The following is a 24,927-nucleotide window of genomic DNA, read 5'->3' as shown; positions in this document are numbered from 1 at the left end:
CCACTACACCACGCTGGCTCCCTCGGGCATATCAAATGGAACCCTTGCCACCTGCCTGCCTGCCTTCTTTTTGCCTAACAGACCCTGTCCCAATCAAAAACTGCTCCCCCGCCATTTCAAAAGAGAAACAGGTAGCTGCTGTTTGAGAAACACAATTTCAAATCCCCCTTGGGCAGGCAGAGCTGATCACAGCGTAATTTGGATCCAGGTCATAATTTCAGGACAGAAGTAGAGAACATAAGAGCATTTTATGGCCAATACTTGTTTCTGTACTTTATTGATTTTTCAATACTTTTAGCAGGGACGACAAGACTGAATTCAGAAAATATGGAAACTTTTCATTGATAGGTCATCGGTTCAATGTGGTGCAGGTTAATAGTAACCAAAGGTGATGACTCTAGCACTGTAACTTTAATCAAGACAAAAAGGTTTACATGGCTACCACTGGTTTGCAATTGCTCTTTTAGGTGCAGCGAATCCCCATGCCCATGCAACCAAAGCAGCCTTTTTTGCCTGCCAAAGTCAAACTGATAAAGAGTTCTGTGGTCATCTAGTTGCCAGATGTCTGGCTGTGCAACTCCCTGGCACTAAACTGAATATAGAGACAGATCTATGGATGGGATCTATTAACATTATAGTTACCATCTGACAACTGTTTCGTGGCCATAGCCCAGTTCCTAGCAGGCAGGTGTTCACATCACAAAAAAAACACTATCACAACTGGTACTGCTAATTGATGAAACGGCTGGCAGTCACAGAAGAGAGGACAGGGACGGCATTAGTACAGCGAAAGAGCCACTGTTTCCGCCTAGGAAAAAGGCCCTCTCATTAAGGACACCCAAAACCCACTTGCAATATCAGGTCAGAAGCTTATGCCTGCGCTGGTAACAAGAGTGGTTCTCAGAGTGAGACCTATGATTATGAATCTCTCAGAGACTATGGAGACACCCCAGGAGTGTCTGTATTTTATAGATACTGTACTTTATTTATAGATTTATAGCAAATTTCAGGCTCAAAATTGTTACCCACTTGAAACCTTGGGATAGGGCAGACTAGTAATCCAGATAAATAAGCCTTTGGATCAATGTATGGAGAGCATGGAAAGAACAAGCTGGCAAAATCCCATTCCCAAACCTGCACATATTGGCCCACTGTTCCACAGGAGGGTGGAGCAAGAGCTGCACCCTCACAGAGTGTCTGCCATAGAATTCAGCCAAAGGCTAATCCTGCAGCCAAGAGCATGGGGATAGGGGAGCAATTTTTGCTTCTCTCCCTTCCATCCCCCCCCCCAAATTTTTGCTTCCAAAAACATGTCCATTAGGGTTGCATAGCCCTCAGGGACATGTAAAATGCAGAGAATGAAGGGTTGTAGTACACAGAGATCAGATAGTGGATTACAAATGCAAGTTTAATAAGGAAAGTCTTCTGGTTCTTTAGCAGGGCAAGGCAATGCAGGCTGCTTTCTTGTTCTCTGTCTGCCCTGTCCCCCTAGTCTAGGACTGGACTAAGCTGTGAGTAACCTAAAGCATTCTTCAAGAGCTGGCCTGGATCAAGGAATGGATACAAATCATTAGTACTATAAGAGGAGATATTCCTGAAAGCCAAAGAGCATATCTGGAGAGAGGGAAGAGCAGTTAATATCACTCCACACCTTCTCCTCCATGTGTATGAAGTTGCAGGACAAGCCTTTGGCTGAGCTCCACACCACAGCAGCTTCTCTGTGAGGCTACAAAAGAACATGTTAGCCATTGATCCTGTGCAGAACTGTTGTGTGAAATTGGGGACCAAAGCAATTTTAAAAAAGAACCTTTGTAACTTGTATTGTATTTGTATCAGAAAGCATTTCATCGTCTAAAGAGGAATAATTTCAAAATAGATTGTCAATGTTTTTTAAAGGAAAAATACTGTTTTGCTTGGTCTTTTGGTGTTTTCTTTATCCTTGGAGTAGTTTTCTGAACCTCCAGCTTCTATTTTTAACTGCAACATTAAAACAGTTTTAAAAACTCACAGTAAAACATATTTTCAATAAACAATAAAAAGAAAGAAAGAAACCATCAACCGCTAACTCAGTTGTAAAACGTATTTACTGATTTGTTCAGCCATTTACAGGTAGTTGCTTTCTTAAATCAGTATTTTCATTCACTAAAAGCTCCTGAAAATCTCTTGTGAAAATCTCAGAATCAGAGAAGACTCCTCATCTGTGTTCAGGGCACTCAAGCTGTGTAATACTGAGGGATGCCTACTGTACCGTAAATGTTGCCGTGGATCAGCTCTGCAGAAAAATATTAATAAATGAATAAAGAAATCAATAACATTCCCTACTTCATCTTAAACCTCTCTGTTGCTAAGGACCGCACTGTTATAATCTAATTTGGTTCAGACTTCTGAACAGAAGAAAATATATACTAAAGAAAACATGGTTACAGAAGTTCTGTCAGCTAGCGAAAAACATTCTGCAGTCATGTTCATGGCTGCTGAACATTGCACATGAGTTGCAAGTGGGATGGTGACCCAGCAATTGTCTTAAAATGTTCTAGACAAAGTCCTGACAATGTCTTGCTATTTGCCCCATCCAGCAGTTAATCTTCTGCTTCCCTGTTATGGGCGGGGGGGGGGGCACCTTAGGACAGCTTTTGTTGGACCAGTTTGCTGAAGGCCAAAGGGAGAATCATGCATTTGTTAAAGGTGGACTGTTTGATTATAAAGTGAGGTGTGGGATCCTTTTTTATACTAAAAGGATCATACTGGGGTGGGGGATGAAACACACTTCTCCCCCCTGACTTCCCATTGTACTCTGCTGCTTTTAACCTGATTTTTCTCCAGCCTGCCTCAAATACCTGAAGAATTGCTTAAAGCAGTGAGCTCAGTAAGAATAAGGCAGCAGAGTGAATAGATGTCACCCCCTTCCTCTATGTGCCTTCTTTGGTATTTTTTAAAAATAACCCTTTCTGTCGCTGGAAATCTTCAAGCTGAGACTATTGGGGATGGTCTAGCTTTGGATTTCATGCAATCAGCAGAGGATTGGTCTAGATGGCCTACAAGATTGGATTAGATGGCCTATGATTCTGTGACACACACACCCAGTCCAAACTTGGTAGGCCATCCAGTATCTTTGAACAGGTCAAACACATATTTAACAGACATGTGATTACCCTGAACATCCAGTTTGCCCTAGGAGGAGAGTACTGGAGTCTTATGAGGTCAATAACACCTTGTAAAAATCTCTATTATTACAAATGTATGGGTTGGGGGTGGGGAGTGATTGGGATGAGGTTGCAGGCTCAACCAGAGTGACTTCCAAGGAACAGTCAATGCAAGTCCTCAAAGAGGAACGGCTTGTGTGAGCATGTGTGAGAGAGTGCACCATCATTCACACCTCTAGGCTTCTGCCACTGAGCCATAGCTGGAAAATGGAGAGTTGATGCTAGGGATGTGCATGGAACCGCAGCGGGGCGGTTTGATTCCAGCAGGGGTGCCACTTTAAGGGCAGGGGAGGGTGTACTTACCCCCTCTGTCCACTTTTCCCCCACCGGCGCTCGTTGCTGGTAAAAACTTTCGGGGCGGAAGCATACCTCCCTGCCGCCCCTTCCCCCTCCTTGGCCAGAAGTGGCCAGAAGTACCGGGTGTGCATACGCCCATCATGTGCATGCAACATGCACACGTGCACCCAGTATTTCTGGCCACTTCTGGTCGAGGAGGGGGAAGGGGTGGCAGGGAGGTACGCTGCTGCTCCAAAGGTTTTTACCGGCAACAAGCACCAGCGGGGGGAAAGTCGAGGAAGGGGTAAGTGCACCCTCTGCCACCCTTAAAGTGGCACCGCCCTTGGAGTCAAACTTCGAACCCCACCAGTATTTGAACCTGTTTGGAGGCCCATAAAATGGCCTCTGAACAGGTTCTTGCAGATCCCTAGTTGGTTGATGCACATACTAGAAGAGGTGTGCATAGAGCACGGTTTGTGTACTGGTTCACAATTCAGCCTGGTCTGCGGTCCGGCAGTCTAGTTCAGCTAAACCTCAGATTGGTCCTGGGGTTTAAGGTGGGGGGGCAAGCGACACCTTTAACAGTAAAAAACAGAAGGCCTTACCAGACCACCACTCCAAGCAGCTTCTGTCGTGGCAGCACTCCTCTCAACAGCCCATGCACAGCTCCAGCATGGCTTCGTCACTCACCTGGCTCCACATATGCGTGGAAGCCAGGTGTGTGATGGCATCATGCCCATGAAGGCTCTCGGAATGGAGCTCTGCAGCAGCAGGAAGGTGCTTGTTAAAGATGCTGCTCGCCACCTCCCCCCACCTCCGCCTGGTGCCACCTCGAACCACCAGACCGTTTCGAGGTTTAGCCAATCCGGTTGACCAGTCCACACATCCAGCCAAATTTGGACTAGTACACGAACCGCAGTCTGTGCACACTCCTACATACTAGCAGCTGTTGCTGCATAGCAACTAGGAGTGGACCATGCAGAGCAGACTAATGGTAAGCATCTTCAACCGAGCCCAAATTTCTGTCCAATGACACAGCCAGTACAAACATCACTTCTTTATCCCTTACCACAGAAATACATGAACTCATTGTGCAAATGTCATATTTTTATATATGCAATGTATGTTGTGGTGTGTGTTTTTAGATTGTGAGTTCTTTGGGGACAGGGAGCCATCTTATTTATTTATTATTTCTCCATGTAAACTGCTTTGGAAACTTGTTGAAAAGCGGTATATAAATATTTGTTGTGTTGCACTCTGATTTCTATCAGATATAGTCATAAGATTACTGAGAATTCACAAATATTATTAAAGACCTATGCTAATTCTTACAACATCTTTCTGTTTGTCCCAATGAATCCTAATGCAGGTTGTCTTTTCAAATTTATTTTATTCAAAACTCTGCACTGGGCACAACCTCAAAAAAACACATATGAGTGATTGCTCAGATCAAAACATTAAAGATGGGTGAACCCTATCGTTTCAGTTCAGAAAGGGGTAGGTCTTCCTGAGCCTTTTTGGAGAATTCTCAGAAGAAGCTTCTTTGAGACTTCTTCAAAAGCTAGAAAGGTCTACCTCAGGTTAACCCCCTCCACTTTCACCAGCGTTCTCATCTGCTGACTCTTCCATCTCCTCTCTTTTTCCAAACTTTTAAGTTGCAAGTTCAGAGGAGGAGAATGAAAAATGGCTGTGGAGGGGGCTTGCAAAAGGCAACAGTGCAGAGGCGTATCTAGGGAAAATAGCGCCTAGGGCAAGCACTGAAATTGCGCCCCCTGTCCAAACTTCTGACACCCATCTTTCAGATAACTTTACCATAATATCAGCGCAAAAATACAAGTCAAGCTCATTAATCTTTTAATATTTCAAAAACTATTTAGTAGTGGACGAGGCCAGACCAAATAATGCTGGAAAACTACAAATTTTAGTACGCTGGGGCTCATGAAATACCCAAATACTATGTGGAGGTGTACTTGGAAAACTAAACAGAAGTGCCTGGTTCAAAGAGAAACTCACCATTAATAACCATATTATTAAGACATCACATTTAACTCACTTATCACAAGAAGCAAAGTAAGAGCAAATGAATACAATCCTAGCTCATAAGCTTCAACTCAGTATTCACAAGCTCTGATTCTCTGTACATAGTGCCAAACTGAATATGTGTACAGTGACTTATATTAATTTTTTTTAAAAAATTACCTGTAGCCCCTTCGGGGGGCTTCCTAAAGGCCATGGGGGTGTCTTCAAAGGTTCCCCCTCCCCCTGTTAGCCTCTAGGGCCGTGCAGGGACCATGCTCTCCCGGTGGCCATTCGTTCCTCAGACTCCATCACGGCTTTTAGAAAGCTTTTAAAGACTTGGCTTTTTACCCAGGCTTTTACATGATCGTTTTTACTGCGGCTTCTCTGTTTTTATCTGTTATCATGTTTTTATGCTTGTTTATATGTTTTTAGCTTGATGTTTTTATTGCTTGATGTTTTTACTGCTTTTATTGTATGTTTTAATTTTTGTAAACCGCCTTGGGGTTTTCTTTTAACGAAATGTGGTATAGAAATGTAAAAATAAATAAATAAATAAATAAAATTTGAGCATGTGCGGTGGCCATTTTTAAAAATATATTTTTAAAACGGCCGCTGAAAACAAAATGGCCACCGCACATGCTCAAATGGCCTCTGTGAGGCCTGGCATGGCCTAGGGACTCACAGAGGCCATTTGAGCATGCGCGGTGACCATTTTGTTTTTGGCAGCCATTTTTTAAAAAAATATATTTTAAAAAATGGTGCCCCCCTTCAAGTGGCACGTGGGGCACGTGCCCCGCCTTCCCCACCACAGAAATGCCCCTACAACAGTGCCATCTAAGTGGCCAGCAATCCAAGCCTGCTTGAGAGCCCATTGTCCATGGGGCTTCTGGGAGCTGCAGTTGATTTCCTATGCCTACTAAAGATTACTAAGAATTTAAGGCAATGAGTTAAAAGGGAAGCTGAAAGGATTGGCTGGATTTCCTAGGGTATTTTTTCTTCTCCAGCAGAGCTATCCCTTGTAAAGCTGCTTCTGAAATTCTGGGGCAGGAAGAAGGTCTTAACCATATGAAATCATAAAGGTGTAATAAAATATATTTCTCTAGCAATTAAGCCAATGGTTAGTTCAGTAGTGTCTGTAGCTGAATAGGAAATGAATAGCAAATTAAACAGGATTCATTTTTGATATTGCTTTCCATTGATGGTAACTTCTGCCCTATCCTGCCATAAATAGATAGACTGATACGTGGTTTTTATTGTTTTAGACTTGGTATGTTATCATCAGCTCACATACATGTTCACCGTTAACTTGCTCCTGAAAAAATTCTTAGGATAGGGCCATGGCCCAGTGGTAGACCACATGCTTTGCATGGAAAAGTCCCAAGTTCAGTCCTCAGTATCTCCAATACAAATAATCTTAGGTAAGCAGAGCTGGGATAGATCGCTGTCTGAGACAATAGAGTGCCACTGCCAATAAGAGTAAACAGAATTGGATTAGATGACCACTAAGTGAGATCAGTATAGAGAACTGCTAGGATAAGGCCTGATCCCAGCAGGGCAGCAATGCCTAGCCCGGCTTTCAAACCCAGATCTTAGCCAGGGTTAAAGGTTCAAGTGAGCCCTTGTCCTAGGCTCTGGGATCATGTGTTCACTGGAGCTGCATTCAGCCACAGCAGACACAAAGACAGGCACCTAGACGGCCCGTCTCCTGGGGGAACCCCCCAAAACATCACACATATCATCTTGGCCTCTGGAGCTCCACGCTACAGGCATGCAGCACAGATCACCTGGGAGCATGCTCCATGCTCCCAGCAACATTGGAGCAATCATCTGCGGGGGGGGGAGGAGGAAGTGAATTAAACCAGCCTCTCCCCCCCATAGACACCTGGTGCCCCACCCGCCTGGTCATGGGAACAACCTCATTGCTTTACTGTATGTGCATATAGGTGCCTGTATGTATTTGCAAACATGTTTTTATGTGCATGCATTATTTTTAAACATCAAGATGGAGAGTGGTCCATTTAAATGTAGGTTACAGATCACAGGTACTGCTTTATGTGTATTGAATGTATTGTATGAACATGGCAACGATTATTTTTTTAAATTTGAATGTATCACATTCTTTGGCAATCCAGATAAAGCGAGAAATTTGACACCCCTCACCTTTCGTATTTGTCAAGGAAAAACCCTCCACATCTTGTGCAGTTCAACAAACAGGTTGCAGGGCACCTTGCTTAAGGGGTACAGCCTATGTATGTATGTATGTATGTATGTAATACATTTCTATACTGCCCAAAACGCAAGTTCTCTGGGTGGTTTACAAACCGCTCAGTTCAGTCGTGAGGGGTGTCAAATTTCTCGCTTTATTTGGATTGCCACAGAATGTGATACATTCAAATTAAAAGTTCAGTGATGTTGAACTTCTTGTATTAATCACTAGGTCCCACCCTGAACAGCTTACTTCTCTGAGGAAAACGTAGTGTGTATTCAGGCAGTTCTAACCTGGCCATTACAATTCATCCAGGACTGGAAAAACTTATTTATGGTTTATTATATTTCAAATGACTTTATTGATTTTGAATAGCTTTAGTGGGCACAGCATAATTATAGCCAACAATGCAAATATTGCATGTAAGAACTGCAATTTGTTAAGAGACACTGAATATTTTCCAAGCTGCGTCAGGGGAAAAAATGAAATGAAATTGTGCACTTTAGCACTGAGATTTCCTCAGTTCTGCCTCTGCGTGTTTAGAGGTTAGAAATAGTATGAGAGAATCTGCCCTCTACTTTACTCCTGCCCCCAGTTCTGCAGGATGAAAGATGAACAGCCAGGAATCAAAGATATATCTTCAAACAAAAGCACTTGTACAGTAAACAGCAGTGGAACAGAAGATGCTTGTTTGAAAGGTATCATTAACATTAATTTTTGACAAGTAGCCTCTCGTAAGGGACTCTGAGGTTGATTCAGCAACCCTTTACTTAAGCAAGTAATCCTTATTTATAAGGAAGTGCCTTGATTGTTAGGATTTGACTAATCCTCAGATAAAAACATATACTTGGAGATGGATGATTTATCTGAGTAAGGAAAACAAAAGTAAGAAATACTGAACCATTGTGAGATATGGAAGAACTTAGATTACTCCCTACACTAAGTGTGCTGGAGAGCAAAAACCCAGACAAACTAACCCCACTGTGGTTCATTAGTACATTCCTTAGAGCAGTGTTCTTCAATGTAAGGCCCAGTGGCAGGCCCCATCAACCCTAAGTGCAGCTCCCCGATTGACTCTTTATTGGGCCTGTTTATTTTTATTTTTATTTTTATTGGGCCAAAGCTGACTACTCTGTACTGTCCCCCGGCACCATGCAGAGGCACTTCTTTAAGAGAAAGGGAGCCCTCTTGAGCCCTTGCACCATCCTAGAAGCCATGCACAGGCTGCTGGGAAGTGCAGCCCTTCTCAGTACTTTCCTCCTATAGCTCTTGAGAGGGCTCCATCTCTCTTAAAGGCCCTCCCAGCACCTCCGAGAAAGGCAGGATAATGGGAAGAGGTTGGCACAGTGTCAGGGGAGTAGCAAGGTTGGAGTGGGCCCAGAGACAAGATTTTAAAATGCACCCCCCCACTGAAGCTCAGCTCATGAAGTAAAGAAATCTTAAATGAGGCTGAATTGTGGTAACAAAAAGCATAGTAAAACTGTGGCACATATAACCTATGTGCCACAATAGAACATCATCCTAAATTATTTTTTAAAAGGTTTTGTAAATTGTGGACGATGCAAATCATATAATGGTACTAGAGGCATCAGTTCTGGAGGATGAATACAACTGAAAGAAGCCCAGACGGGTGCGCAGCTGGGGGAGTAAGTCATGTGACTTGCCTCTGGGTGCCCCCCCCAGGCAGTGGGCCCCCAGAAATCTGTCTCCCCTTGCCCTATTATAGTTACGCCCCTGCACAGTGTGAAATGGCTCCTTCCTTCCTTCCTTCCTTCCTTCCTTCCTCTTCTTTTTTTTGCCACAGTGCCCCACACTTGAAAAATAGTGAAGATCACTGCCTTAGAGGATACACCCCTGTTCATACATTATGTTTAACACATGCACAACCTGCATACAGTGTATGCATGTACCGATGTGTACATACGTACATACGGTTATTCACATGTTGTGTTCAACACCTGTACAATAGGACACTCCCCATCTTCTATTGATTTATTTGGCACATTTCTATACCCCATATACAAATCTCTGGGCAGTTTACCATCTGAACCTAGATTTGAGGGGACCTGTACCCAGTTTCATTTTAAAAATGAATGCATGTACAATAATTCTCACAAATAAATATAAATGTGTACAGACACCTGTATACATACGTGCAACATAATGTCAGAAAGGGCTTATGTGTCTTGTGATTCTCCTGTATCACAGATAGCATATTTTCAAGTGCTCTTCATTGTGAGGAAAATTGTACAATGGACTAGTATACCAAAAATATACCAACTATACTTTTCCAACCCACACGGTTAAAAAGGGAAATTGTGAGAACTATCCAGAAGTCTTTCATGGACATCCTGACATCTTCCTAGCACATTCCTTTATTATGTTGCAGGGGCAGGGGAGGCGGGCATTTCATCCACACCACTGCTGTACAGGGACCCATATTCTAGTTCAAACTAATATTTAGCCCCTCCCTCCACAGGATAAAGGGATGCGCAGGGGAAAAGTCAGGATATCTGTGAAAGATATTGGGATAGACGTTCTTCCTCCTTTTAATCACATGGGCCAGAAATGTCTCATTCAAACAAGTCTATAATCTTCTTCCCTCATCAGCCTTGTTGCCACATTCCATTCACTTAGCAACATTTGAAAAACAGGAACGGCTTTGCCAAGCACAGAATTATCTATTGCCTAATGCATTCCAGGAATCAAATTATTTATTTTATTGCACTTTTATAACGTCAAATTATAAAATCTTATAATGTTTACTACTTACATATTACATTAAATGTGTCGTTTGGCCCTGAGTATGTGCCTTTTACTTTTAAAATAGCAACTGATGGGACGGCAGTCCACAAAAATTGCTCACAAAGCTGTATTTGCTCTGGGAGGGAAATTGTCATTGGCACTAAATGAGGCAAATACCTCCGTGGAGGGGGTGCAATTTTCATTAGTTTCCCAACACAAGGTGAGGGGGTCAATCTCCTCCTTGCATTGAGGGACCATTCCCCCCAGATCCTGGGGCAGAGGTCCAGTCCCACACAGCCTCTGGCAGCCCCTGGGGCCCCCAAATTATGCCCCCCACTTCCACTAGCCAGCGCAGCTGCTGCTATGTTGGTCTTGGGTAGCTGAGCGCAACTGTTTTCCGTGTCAGCCAGTGAGAGTGCTGCAGCCAGCCTGCAGAAACAAGGCAACCTGCCCGATCTCCTCCCATCATGAGGGGCAGGGTCTGTCTGGGTAAGCAACTCAGTGCGGCCAACAGCCATGCCTGAAAGAGGAAATGCTGCAGCTTGAGCAGGCATGGGTGGAGTGGGGGAGGAATGCAGCAGCAAGAACCATCCCCAGCCAGGGAAGAAATGGGGAGGAGAAGTGTGTGTGTGGGGGGGTGGGATACAGCAGTGGTGGCGGCAGCAGCAGCAATGGCAGGAATGCTGTACACTATGTCCTGGGGCTGGGGACAGGGGATGGGAGAAGATTCACTGCTTCTCGCCACCGCTGCTAGCACATTCCCCCCCCCCACTGCCCACGCGTTTCAAGTGCCAAAGAAGAGTTTTCCCACTTTCTCCCCCCCCCCCGCCTTTACTAGGGCCGACACACTCCAGACAGAATGAGTAGAGGCGAGGGAGGAAGAAGGGAGAGTGGCAGGACTGTCCATACAAAATGTGTTATGTGCAGGTCAGTGGGAAGTATCTTATTCAGGATTTGTTTTTAAAATAAGAGGGTATCATTTCCAGCTTTCCATGAGCATGATCTGGTGTAAAAAATAGTGCATTCAGCTAATATAAATGGCAGGACTGTCCATGCAAAATGTGGAGTGAGCAGATCAGTGGGCAGACCAGAGACAAAAATTGGGGGCAGTGTACAAATTTGACAAATATATAAATATAAATATCTTACCCAGAATTGCTTCTAAAAATATATATATTTTTAACCTTCCTCTCAGCATATTCTGGAGTAAAAGGTGGTGCTTATTAGAGGGGCAGGATTGAATCTGTGTTTGCCATTGCTATTTAAATACTGGCAGAAACAATGATGGTAAATGCCTCTGTTTTCACAAAAACTTGGGAACTGCAATATTCATGGTGTCTGTGGTATGATTAAATGGTATGATATAAGTTTCAAGGCCCCAATGAATTTTGGATAACAGCATAACAACAGGCTAAAGATGGAAGGGAACAGAAAGTATTTGCTTATGGCAAACTAGCATGGCTATGTACATTACTGATTTTTAGCCTACTTTCCTTAAGGAAAGTAAACTTATGTTCAGTTTATTTACAGTCGCTGACCAGAGAAATATATACATACAGCTCAAACAGTAACAATAGTTAATCCAGCTATTTGTAGACCTTATGGAGTCCAGCAATACAGATACACTCTTACTTCAAATTCTAATGGCAATGAGACAGAACTTCGCAACTGTATAAGTAATTTTGTCATCACTATTAGATAAAAGATAGCTAACATAGAATTCATCCAGGCAGCTAGGGTAATTTGCTAGGAGGGGCACTATTAGTTCATAGCAAGTGTCTCTGTAGAAACTACAGTAAAGTAAATTTATGAGATTATACAGCATTGAGTGTGTGTGTGTGTGTGTGTGTCCCTATCAACTTCAAAATGCCTGGACCAATACGAACCAAACTGGGTACAATTGTAAGGATACATAGGGATGCCTCAATGGCGTAGTTTGTAATGATGTCACCCCCCAATCTAAAATGGTGGATGTGTGAAGATTTGAGGGGCAAGTGGGCTAACTTGTGGACTGTCTAACTGATCGGAACCAAATTTGATACAGTTGTAGTGAGTGACACATAGGGACACCTCAATGGCATAGTTTGTGATGATGTCATCCACCTTGATTCAAGATGGTGGACGCGTAACCATTTGAGATGCATTATTCTGAAAACAACTCAACAGTAGCAAATGACCCTATGAGGTACATGGGAAAAGGTTTTTGCAAGTAACTCTCCAGACTGAATCAGACTGAAGCCACTTCTAAGTATATGAAATTTATTATAAAACAAGGGTTGCACTCAGAATAAGGAATTGGGGGGAAACAGAGGAAACTGGAAGTAAATAAAGGCACACAGAAATTCAAAAGAAAATACAAACACATTAATTAACTAACTAGAACTGAATTTTACCCTAGTCTTGCAGTAGGCAGCTTCTCCCTTTCTGGACACTAGTAACAATTGGTTACTAGTACCAGATGGTACCTGGTTGCTGGGAACTCAGAATTGTACTGGTGGCAAAATGGTGAGGTTCGTGTCTCCTATTTTATTTATTTAAAATATTTATACCTCGGCCTGTCCAGTACACTACTGTTCAGGGTGGCTCACAACAATAAAATAGATATAATGTAAAATAAAACAAATAAAATTAACCAAATTAAGTAAACAAGTTAAATGTCAGGCTAAAACCACAATCAGAATTAAGTTCAAAATTAAAAGTTATTTTAAAAGCTAAAAATTGAGAATTATAAAAACTAAAAATTAGACTAAAGAACCTAGCAGATATAACCAAAGATGGAGCATTAAAAAGCTTCTTTAAAAAGATGTGTTTTAGTTGTTTTTTAAAAACACAGGCGGGGGGAGCATGGCAAAGCTCTTCAGGGAGGGCATTCCAAAGCTGAGGGGCCACAACCAAAAAGGCCCTGTCTCTAGGGCCCTTTGCCTAGCTACACACCTCTGTCCTCACATGACGTGGTCCTGATCCTGTTTGCTCCACTATGGCTGCTATTTAAAAAGCAAAACACAGACATACAGAGCCAAACTACACTTTGGATGTAATGTGTATTTTGGCCCTTTGTCTGACAGGGCTCCATTATCTCCCCAGTCTTGCCCATTAAAAGCTAAACACAATGGCTGCCACAAAGGGCAGCATTTCTGAGATCTGTGTCAGACAGTTCAAACTGTGTCCAAATCACCAGTTTTTCCTTTTTATTTTTTTACAGTGATACTTCCCTTCACAGTAGTTCTTTTTCAAGCCCACAAATCTGTTGTCCCAAGTTTCTAGAATTTAATTTTTTTTTTTATTTTTAAACTTGCAAAACAAGAACAAATGATGGCCCACCTAGTCCAACATCTGCTTCTCACATTGGCTAGCCAGGCACGCTCAGGAAGTCCACAATTGCCCTACTCCAGGGGTTCTCAACCCTGGGTTCCCAGTTCCTCTAGGACTACAATTCCCATCATCCCTGCCATAATGGCTGAAATACTCCATGGTTGATCCTGGGTTTTTTTTAGATTGAGAGCCCTTTGGGGACAGGGATCCATCTTATTTATTTATTATTTCTCTGTGTAAACCGCCCTAAGCCATTTTTGGAAGGGTGGTATAGAAATCGAATAAATAAATAAATAAATAAATGAGAAATACTGCCTGTGAACATCTAGATTACATTTAGCCATCATGGCTAATAGCCATTGATGCCTGCTCAGCCACAAAACCTACTAGGTGACTTTGGGTCAGTTACTGAGGCTCTTCTCACGATCATTGAGAAGAGCCTCTAGGGGGTTTTCAGGGAGAGCCGGCTTAGCCTGCTTTCCCCGCAGACGAGCAGCAGTCTGCTCTGGGCAGCCGCAGCCAGCTCCGTCATGGAGCCGGCCAGGGCTGGGGAGTTCAGGGGCCGCACGGAAGCTCCAGCATGCCCTGCGCTACTCATGGGGGTCTACTCATGAGTAGCTACGGCACAGAACCGCACTGCAACAACTCATGAGCAAAAAAAAAAGGGGGGGTTGCAGAGCACTCACTCCGCAAACCCGGTTTAAAAGGAGGGTTACTTTGGCGGGTTAACCGCCTGGAGGCCACCGGACTCGCTTGTGAGCCCGGTAGTTCAGACAGTCAGGCGAAATCAGTCTAGGATCTCCACGCCCACCTAACCCTCTTAACAAACACGGCTGATAGCTGGGTGCACTCGCACCCTTAACCTGGCTGCCAGGTATTGTGTGTCTCCTCAGGCTGAGTTCAGCCCAAGGAGAAACAGAGATGGGTGCATAGAGCACCCATCTGACGGGGGAATCCAATCATCATCATCATCATCATGCAACGCATATGCCATATGTTGTATTGTGGGGTGCCCAGAGGCCAAAACAACAAGTTCCCGCCCCGGATCCCTCCGCCCTGATCCATGCTTCACGGAGCTGCATGAAGCAGGGCTGCCCGTGTGGGCACATTATGCTTCCACCACCTTCGCCGTCATTGTCTCATCTCATTGTCTCATCTGTGGAGAAGGTAAGGGTTTACTCTGCCTTCCCCAACCTTGCCCACCCGCGCACAATGACAATCGTGAGAATCGCCTCATCATGTAAGAACTGAGCTATATTTTCTCCTTTGTTTGCCACTCTCCGTTCTAAACAACATCCCCTCTTTATCTGCTGTTTCTGTCTCCCATGCTGCTCTGTATGTATGCAGGAGATAGAGGGCAACATTTGTGATGCCACTTTCTTCTCTTCAAAGCCTGCTTCTCTTTTCTAAAAGAATCCTAAATCATCCTAGTCTCACCTTGTTGTTCTTCCACTGCCAGTGGATTCGCCCTTAATTAATTTTCCACAACTGATCTCCACCTTCCCTCTCCTGTCTACTGTAGATTGTAAACTTCCTAAACAGGCAGGAACCATATCACATCTGTGTTTTGTACACAGCCAGAAGTGTAGGGAGGCTGGCAGCAGCCCGTGTGTGGCAACCACCACGCCCCCTGGCCCTGCCCCCCACATCTGATGTCAGACGCAGGGGCCCGGCTAGCCACGCCCGGCTAGCCATGCCCCTGTGTCTGACGTCAGACGTGGGGGACGTGGTCTCCCTCCAATTTGGGAGGAAGCATGGCCCCGTTTGGAAGGGAGATCGGCCTGTGCTGCATTGGGCAGCATGGGCCAGAGCAACTCTCCCTGCCTTAAAAGCATGGAGAGCCATTCTGGCCACACTGACAATGCAGCGTGGGCCGATCTCTCTCCTATATGGGGCCACGCAGCCCCATTTGGGAGGGAGATCAATCGGCCCCGCTGCATTGGTAGTGAGACCAGGAGCGGCTCTCCCTTTAAGGCAAGGAGAATCACTCCGCCCATGCTGCCAACACAATGCAGACTGATTTAGGCTCCAATCGGGGCCGCCAATTTAGGCTACAAATAACACCCCTGCGTCTGATGTCAGATGCAGGGTGTGTGTCTGGGGCCACACTTGCAGTCCCTGATTGGTGGTGGCCCAGGTTCTTTGAACCCGTTCGCCCAACGGTGGCTCCGCCCCTGTACACAGCACTCACAGAATATATAAATAGTATTAAATAGTGGTAGTGGTGGTGATACTAGTAGAAGTAGTAGTAGCAGCAGCAGCAGCAGCATAGCAGTAGCAGTAGTAGTAGTGCTGCACCATCCTTGTGGACACACTAACTGTGTTGGCTTCATAGCCACTTATTGAGCTCATTCACACAATCAAGAACTGTGTTCTACCCAGGTTTGGGAGCTGTGTTCTATTCAGGTTTGGGAGCTGTTTGTGCCCCCAATTTTCAGTTGTGTGGAAGCAAGATAAGATTAAAACCTGGGTAGAAATGATTGTGTGGAAGCAAGGTAGAATGAAAACCTGGGCAGCTTTTTCTCCTACCTTGCTCCCACACAACCAAAAATTGGGAGCACACACAGCTCCCAAACCTGGGTAGAACACAATTTTTGATTGTGTGAATGACCTCATTCAGATGCTACAAAAGTGAACAGGAATGAGATCCCTGTCATGGAAACAGTGAGTCAGTTTTATTCACCACACTTCAGATACAAGCATGTCATATGTTCCACCTGAGAGGACAACCTTGACTTCATGAATGTAGGCTCCCTTTGATGACTCTGGAGGAAAGAAAAATACCTTGACATTTCATTTTCTTCCTTCCTTGGGACATAGAGTAGTTTAGTCATAGAGGGTTCTTATACCCCACCGCTGCATTTACTTACAGGTCACGTTGTATCACTATATGCCCTCTTCCTCGGCTGTTTTGAGGATTTAAATCTCTTGCTCCTATATTTTCAGAGAATGGTAAGTAGGTTAATATTGTGCATTTACTAATGCAAACAATGATGAAAAACACACGTTTTCCTCCCACAGTGCACTGGCGCAAATAGTATTCTCCTATTAACTGAGCACTGGCATGCTTTCTGTTGCTCTTTTTACTTCCTCTCACCCTTTTATAAATGATAGATGGCACATCTTGTAAGGCAGCAGCTCTGTTCTACAGCAGGCAAGATAACGGGGGAAAGTGAAAGAATACTTAATGGTATATTCCCATGAGTGAGAGATGACAGTGTATCTCTCAAGTGGCTAAGCAAAGTGGAGCCACAAGTAGGTCAAGTAAGCGCCAAAAGTGCTATTCTCTTTTCCATCCTCCCTAAGGGACTCACTTCCATCCATTTGATATATATTTATTTAACATATCTCTGGGAATAATGACTCATGGCTCTACCTTCATTCTATATTGTCTTTAGTAATATCAAGTGATAGCTAAAACAGTTTCTTCTGCAAACTGAGCTGGATACCACCCCCACCCTACAAAGCACACATAGTCCAACTAACACTCTGTAATGCTATAAGAGCTCTGTCTTCACAACATATGAGATCGGTTACATTTACACGATGCTGTGAGGGTCACTTCCAGCAAATGACTATTTGCATCCGACTTGGAATAGATTATATTCAAGCACAGATCATCTGAGGAGAATGGAAGAAAATTAGGTTTATGTCACTGATCTTTGTACTGCTGACAAATTGCGTTCCTGCTTCATCACAAATCCAAAGAGAAGTTAGCAGAAAGAACTGCGAACTTCCACCTTTCCAAAGATGGTACAGCTTTGAAAAGCCAGGGACCTTCAAAGGTCAACTATGATCAGTTTGACGGACATGAGTTTCTCTTGATTTAGAACAAAGGGGCTATTCCCAGGTAACTTCAGGCAAGTATCACCACAGGTGTTTTTATTCCATCAGTTACAGCACAGGCTAGCCTCCTTTTAGCAACACCAGAGATTTCCAGTCTCTAAGGGGCTTGACCGCAACCCACTAGCAGCCCTTGATATAAGGACCAAGATGGCTGGGTTTTCAAAAGTAATGAACTCTAGCTTACTCCCTCTCCCTCGGTGGAGCTGTGTTCCAACTAGAAGCCAGAGAGGTCATTCACATACTCAAAAATTGTGTTCTGCATGGGTTACATACACTTTTCAGTTGTGTGGAAACAAGGTTAGAGGAAATCCTGGGGAGAAGTGATTGAAGCGATTCTCACGATCACCAAAAAGCAGGCTAAGGGAGCCTAGTCCGCTTTCTGGTGACCGTGAAAACCACTGCGATCGCAGGTGAGCCCAGTAGCTCTCTAGCGGGTCACCCGCTTAGATAACCCTTCCCTAAGCCCAGGCTAGCGAAGCGAGCGCTGCGCTAACCTGGGCTCTACGATCATGTGTTGCTGCACCATGGCTCCACACCGCGGCAAGTCACGAGTAGACCCCCGACCAGGAGGCTAAAAAGCAGCCTCCCAGTTCAGGGGTCTCTCCAGCATGCCCTGCGAGCTTGCACAGGGCATGCTGGAACTTCCGGGGGCTGCACGGCCCCCAATCCCCCCAGCCCCTGCCGACTCCATAATGGAGCCAGCAATCATGTGGGCGGCCGAACCGGAACAGACTGACTGCTTATCTGCGGGGAGAGCGGGCTAAGCCGCTCAGGATGTCAGCCACTGATTTTAGTCCTGCCCTCAGGAGCAAGAGAGGACAAGTCTGCTCGTTTTTCTGTGTGACAGCCCATGGGTGTAGCTATAATTTAGCGCATGGGTTCAAAGAACCCAGCCCACCACCTAGCTCCTGAGGGCCCCCAGCTCCACCCCTCCCTATTTTGTTCATTATCTCCCTCACTCCGAGGGCCGCCGTAGAGCTGGGTGAGCATGGGCCCCCTCTCCCCTAGCTACGCCCCTGTGACAGCTCTTCAAATATTTGAAGACAGCTGTCAAATCTCCCCTTAGTTTTTCCTGGATAAGCATATTCAGCTCCTCTAACTGTTCCTCATAAGATGGTTTCCATATTCCTCACCATTTTTGTTGCTTTCCTCTGACCCCATTCCAGTTTATTAAAATTTCTTAGTGTCAGGTGAAGGTGTTTCTCCCTGATTTCTTCATATGTTCCATTAATTTCCTGCCTGTCCAAAACTCTCTCCATTGTCTGCAACCTAACCACTTATTCCCCATTCTCTGCAGCTGCCTTGCCCTCCATGCCTGCTCCATTCCATCTAGGGCAAGGCTGAGCAACCTTGGCCCTCCTGCAGATGTTGGCCTACAATTCCCATAATCCCTGGCTATTGGCCACTGTGACTGAGGATTATAAGTGGTGCAGTGGGGAAATGCTTGACTAACAAGCAGAAGGTTGCCGGTTCGAATCCCCACTCGTACTATATTGGGCAGCAGCAATATAGGAAGATGCTGAAAGGCACCATCGCATACTGTGCGGGAGGAGGCAATGGTAAACCCCTCCCGTATTCTACCAAAAAACCCCAAACCCACAGGGCTCTGTGGGTGCCAGGAGTTGATATCGACTTGACGGCACACTTTAGTTCAAAAACAGCTGGGATGGCCTGAGTTAAGCAGGCCTGGTCCAGAGCCACCACCTCAGCTGCTAACCCCCACCCCCATCAAGTTATCTTCATGTCTTGAGTTGCACTCCCAACTGAGTCATTCTCAGAGAAACACAACAACACATAGAGGGTAGACTGAGACACCAGTGGTTTCCAGTCTGCAGCCACACTCCAGCACAGACCCTAACTATCAGAAAGAAATCTAAAGGCCTGTATTGCCAGGAAGTGTTCCAGCATATCTGTCTTCCTTGAATCAATTGCACTTTAGAGACCTATAAGACTCAGTGAAGAAGGTATAAAAAATGTTATGACAAATCATTATGTATAGTCAAACACGGCACGTTCTATAAATTTGTGTTTTGCTAATATTAGTTTATTCTTTTAAGTTGTATATCAAAAGATAAATAAGAAGTAAATTTTCAAACTAAAGAACCCAGAGACCTTTCAGTACTAAACAATGCTAGGACTCTAGAATGTGGTTTTGAAACTCAGTAAAGCAACCGATATTAGCTACTCTGTCAAAAGTTATGTAGATCAATTAATTTGCTTCATCACTACCCCACCTGACAGGGCTCTGCAAGCACAGTTTCTGCAAATGGTCAGATGGAAAAGGTTCATAGGCCAGGTTTTGGGATCGTCCCTCCACTGGGATATTTCACATCGTACAGCATAAAAATGCAATTTTAACCCCGAGATTGAACTCATCAGGAGTTAACAAGATCTCTTTTATTTCCATTTCTTCCGATGCAACAGTCTGTAGTTCAGTGCTTTCCCACTAGCTTCGTCTGTGTGGCCTGCCAGCAAGGACATGTTTCCATCGAGGCCTTTTGCCAGAATTGCTCAGGCTCAGAAGGCCCCAACTTTTAGTTCTCACCTTAAAGTTGGATCATTTAGGATTATGCCCAGATTCACCCTGTGCAGCAAGTACTAGCCTCTCCTCACTGGTGGTGCAGGCCCTGGTCCTCTGGGTCCTAAGATGCCACTGTATCCATTGTTGTCTTGCTACTGCTCAACTATCTGTCTCCTGCCCCCTGCAATGAGAAGGGGATGGTCAAGCTGAAGTCCAGGTGCAGGTTCTGAAAGGCAGGAAGTCCAGGAGGCAGATAAAGTACAGAGACTACCCTACTTTCTCAGAATGAGGAATCAACAGTTTATAGGGCCAAGGCCCGTGTTGGCTTCCCAGATCATATGGTCACTAGACTGCTGTATCCTCTCTGGTGATGAGCTGAATAACGTTGGGAGCCAAGAACAGGCCAATAGCTGCCTTAGAGCTACCTCAGTGGTTGAGAGAGAAAGGTTGTCTGAGCTCTGCTGCCAGATTCCATGGCATTATTTTGAAGCAAAACATCCAGCAGATACAACTTAAAACATAAGACACCTTATACTCCTGGTGCCTTACACTGCCCCTAATTAATCACAGATACAGAGTCAGGAGCATAGGGGGGAAAGGGACCATATTGTTTTAATTTAAATTAAATACTTAAATATGAGGGGGGAATCCTAGAAAACATGTTTTATCATATCAAAAGGAGCCTCTGCAGAAGTTACTAGTACCTTTTATCTTTCTCCCTACCATTTTATGGTCTCAGTCTTCACTTAATTTATGACAAATACTAATTTGGTGAATATTTATATACTGCTTTTCAACAAAAAGCTGATATAGATATAAATAAATATCTATTTTGTTTGTTTTATGCTTAAATTTAATATTGAAATACTATTGTAATATTGCTCACCACTTTGGGATCTATTAGCCGAAGAGCAACATACACATTTTCAAAATCAATATATAAATACAAAATTGGCACTGAAACTGGGCTAAATAAAATAAAATAAAAATTGAAAACTCAAGTAACAAAAAATAGCCCCTATGACAAATTCAAAAATAACAACACTCTTAATGTCTAGAAAACACCCTACCTAGGCTAGCAAACAAATAAAAGTTTAACCGCTGACAACTTTAAGATACAGATAACTCACTGTTATGCACTCTGCATGAGACTGCCTTCAAAGACAATCCAGAAACTTCAGCTGTGCAGAATGCAGCTGTCCGTTTTTGACAGATGCAGACAGATTCTGACATATATAACCTGTTTTGAGACAATTGAACAGGCTGCCAATTCATTTCTATGACCAATTCAAAGTGCCAGTTCTTACCTTTACACCCCTAAATTACCCGAATCCTGATTATTTTAAGAACACCTCCTATTGCTTGAACCATGCCCCCATACTCCAGATCTCCTGATGAGGCCCCATTCCAGATTTCATCTAATGAGGAGGCTAGATCAGCTTCCTCCACAAGGTGGAGGGCCTTCTTGGTAGCAGCCCCCATGTCCTGTTCTTGTATTGACTACTGGTTTTAGATAGTGGTACTGTTTTATATTGTTCTAGTTACTGTTAGATTATTTTACTGGTCTGCTGAAATTGCTTTAATTCGTAAAATTTTGTGATATGTTATAGTGACAGTGGTATAAACATCTTTTAAATACAAGAAATAAATGAAAAATGAACCCTGTACCCTGACTAGATCAGATGGAATTTCATCTCTGATTCTATGAAATAAAAATAATGGGTCATGCCCCAGGGCACAAGGGAGCCATACATACATGTATATATCCACCACACAGACTGTTGTTGCTCAAAAGCCTTCCTTTTCAAAAAGTTTGAACTGCATTCCCATTCAAGTAGAATTCACGTTTGGCCTAAGAAGAATGAAATTAGAAAGTATATATATTTTTATGACTAACATTTATCATTTTACAGAAGTATGCCAGTCTATGTGAAGAAGGTTATATACACAAATAAAAGGTGCCATGCACTCAGGGCAACTGAATAAGCAGAACCACTAGTTGCATTATTAAAAGAAGTTGTTCCTCTAATTTTTTTTCCTGCGGCTAACAAAACCAGAAGACCCCTCTCAAATGTCAAAATGCCAGTGTAGTTGAATTTCATGTAGAAGGCAAAATTCCCAGTGCTTCTACAGGTAAAACAAACTTTAAGAAGGATTCCAGCACTTTTGTAATGATGGAATACAACCTTAGGCGATATACATTCATAATCTCTCAGGACGAATGGCCTTTAAAAATGCAACAAATTACCCGATTCATGATTTGGGAAAAAGAGTTTTTCTGACAGTCTTATAAAATGCATGTAAGACATCATGTAAACATTGCACATTAGCTGGCTGTTTTCATTAGCAATTAATTCCTTTTTCCAACGTCAATTATACTATTAGAATAGTACATATTTTAGATCAAGTGTCTAGGATCTTCTCCATGGTTCCATGCCTACATTGTTTGCTTGGCCATCTCGAAGGTACACTGGAAAGCTAGATATTGATTTCCCCAGTGAAGGGAAATTCTCACGTTGCACAAGACCAGCATGTCTTATTTTATGGGTGTTGCCATGCAGGAAACTTAAAATATTTTTTGCTTTTTTCACATCTGTAATGTGAACATAAAGCCTACATAGGTTAAAAATGAAGGTTCCATTTTTTTTTTTTTTTTAAATTGTACTTTCCTGTTTTCTCTCCTCTGTTGATAACATTCACATGTGCTTATATGTAGAAGTCAGCAGCACATGGGCATGAACAAATCACAAAGGTGCTTTTAGTATCATATACTTGATGTCCCCCAGTGTGAAAATACCTTATATATCCAATTTACAGGGAATTTGGAGAAGAACACTGGGCATCATCCAGACTACTTAGTGATTACGAAGCACAGTGGAACTCAATGAGACCAGTTAGTCATGACTAAGTTAAGTCCGATTAATTTCAATGGGACTTAATGATGACTAACTTGATGTTGCCCACTGTGCTTGCATCTGCAATACTTTGTAGCCAGTAAATGGTGGAGAAATACAAATGGTGGGTGGATATCCCGGGATATACTTGCAGTAAGGGGGGCAATCACCCTCAAAAGTCTCTACCACCTCCCTTCAAAAGCATCATTCCCTCTACCATCCTGCATCCAGCCCCAACCCCCTTCTCCATGTGGGGTGCCCCTGCCCCCACAGGCATGTGTGCGCATCTCCTCTCCAAGCAACCAAGCAGCACTCCCCATCTCTGTCACCTGCCTGCCTACTCACTTGCTGTTGTTGCTACCTCTGCCTGCTGCTCCAGCCACTGCCAGCTCCTTCTGGGCAGCCAGCCTGCTGCTGCACATTATAATAATAATGCCGTCACATCATGTAGCAGCATCATTATAACACACCGTGGCAGGCCAGCTGCCCCAAAGCAGCCAGCAGCAGCAGGAGTGGCAGGCAAAAGCCGTAGAGTGGCAACGACAGCAAGTGGATGGGCGGGAGGGTGGCAGGAACCGAGCACCTGCTCTCTGATAAAACGAGGATTGCCCACCCACCTATCCACCCATCCACTCACATGGTGGGAGGCACTTGCCCACATGGGTGAAAGAGGCAGGAGCGCCAGTCAAGCCTCCTTGGGCCCTGCTCGCTGAGCAAAGAAGCACCTTTTTAAAGTGGAGATTCTCTCTATTTAGTGAGAGGAGAGCAACTGGCCCTATCCAGCCACGGCACAGCATCCCTCCAGCGGCTATTGCAAGTGTGCTGTCTGTCTTATGGTTTGTTTGTTTTAAGATTGTGAGCCCTTTGGGGACAGGGAGCCATTTTATTTATTTTTATTGCTCCGTGTAAACTGCTTTGGGAACTTTTGTTGAAAAGCAGTATATATAAATATTCGTAGCAGCAGCAGTAGCCCACGCTGCGTGCTCTCCACCTTTTGGTGGTGCAGAGCTGAAGAATTAAGACTTGCAATACAGAAAGACCAGGATGTAAAGTGCAATCAGGAATTCAATATAGAAAGCTTTTACCTGCAAACTCTCCAGCTTGCTTTCATGCTTGTTTTCTATGTGCTCCACCCCAGTCTAGGACTAGACTAGGCCATAACTAATCTAAAGCATTCTTAGTTCGAAGCTGGCCTGAATCAAGGAAATGATTTATTACCCAACATGCAGGTGGTGACTAGGGCATGCATTCAATGGGCCCCATACATTTCATTCATTTTATTACAGAATTAAATGAGGATTGAAATGAATAAGTTCTAATGAAAAATCCATTGGTGTTCCCCCCCACCCCGTTTTCATTTTCATTTCCCACCAGAACTCAGAATAGATTAGAGGCAGGTGACCAAAAAAAAAAAAAACAGGAAAGAAAGCAAGGAAACAAATATTGACACCTAAACTCTGAAATCTTAAGCTCAAATGAGATGCATAGAATATATGCACAGAAAAGCTGATTTTATTTTTAATCTGTCCTGGACATCGCTTATTGCTCCTCATGCAGAGAAGAAGAAAAAATTGTCTGACCAAACTCTGGGAAAGCTCCTTCCTCCCAGCCCAGGGAGGTATAAATGAGAGCAAGACAGGCCCTACTAATGGATAGTAGAATGCCTGGAAATTCTGAGTTAATTGGATAGAAAACACTAAAGTTAAATGTACCTGAGTCTCCCTTTGAAATCACTGGAAAATAAGAACCAAAGGAAAATGAGAAATGAAAACAAAAGGAAGTTATGAAAATGAATGAAACAGCAATGAACAGATAACGAAACAAATGGGGATTTTAACTCAGAATAATCAAATGAATTAGGGTTTTAATACCAAAAACAAATGCAGTAACCAAAGAAATGGTTCT

General features: G+C 43.8%; 2 long non-coding RNA genes across 2 annotated transcripts; both read right to left on the bottom strand.

Annotated features, from left to right (window-relative positions):
- Positions 1 to 2,118: 2,118 nt before the first annotated feature.
- LOC128324887 (uncharacterized) lies at positions 2,119 to 20,323 on the bottom strand. Its single transcript, XR_008307149.1, has 3 exons — positions 20,153 to 20,323; positions 16,632 to 16,695; positions 2,119 to 2,272 (listed from the first exon to the last, which is right to left on the bottom strand). It is a non-coding gene; the product is annotated as an uncharacterized LOC128324887 (long non-coding RNA).
- A 5-nt stretch (positions 20,324 to 20,328) lies between these two features.
- Positions 20,329 to 24,208, bottom strand: LOC128324886 (uncharacterized). The gene is made up of 3 exons (XR_008307148.1): positions 24,108 to 24,208; positions 21,885 to 21,980; positions 20,329 to 20,354 (listed from the first exon to the last, which is right to left on the bottom strand). It is a non-coding gene; the product is annotated as an uncharacterized LOC128324886 (long non-coding RNA).
- Between the last annotated feature and the right edge of the window lie 719 nt (positions 24,209 to 24,927).

Source organism: Hemicordylus capensis, chromosome 4, assembly GCF_027244095.1.
Source record: "Hemicordylus capensis ecotype Gifberg chromosome 4, rHemCap1.1.pri, whole genome shotgun sequence".
NCBI classification, from domain to species: domain Eukaryota; kingdom Metazoa; phylum Chordata; class Lepidosauria; order Squamata; family Cordylidae; genus Hemicordylus; species Hemicordylus capensis.
Note: the sequence above shows the minus strand (reverse complement) of the source record. Positions and strands in the feature narration are given on the sequence as shown.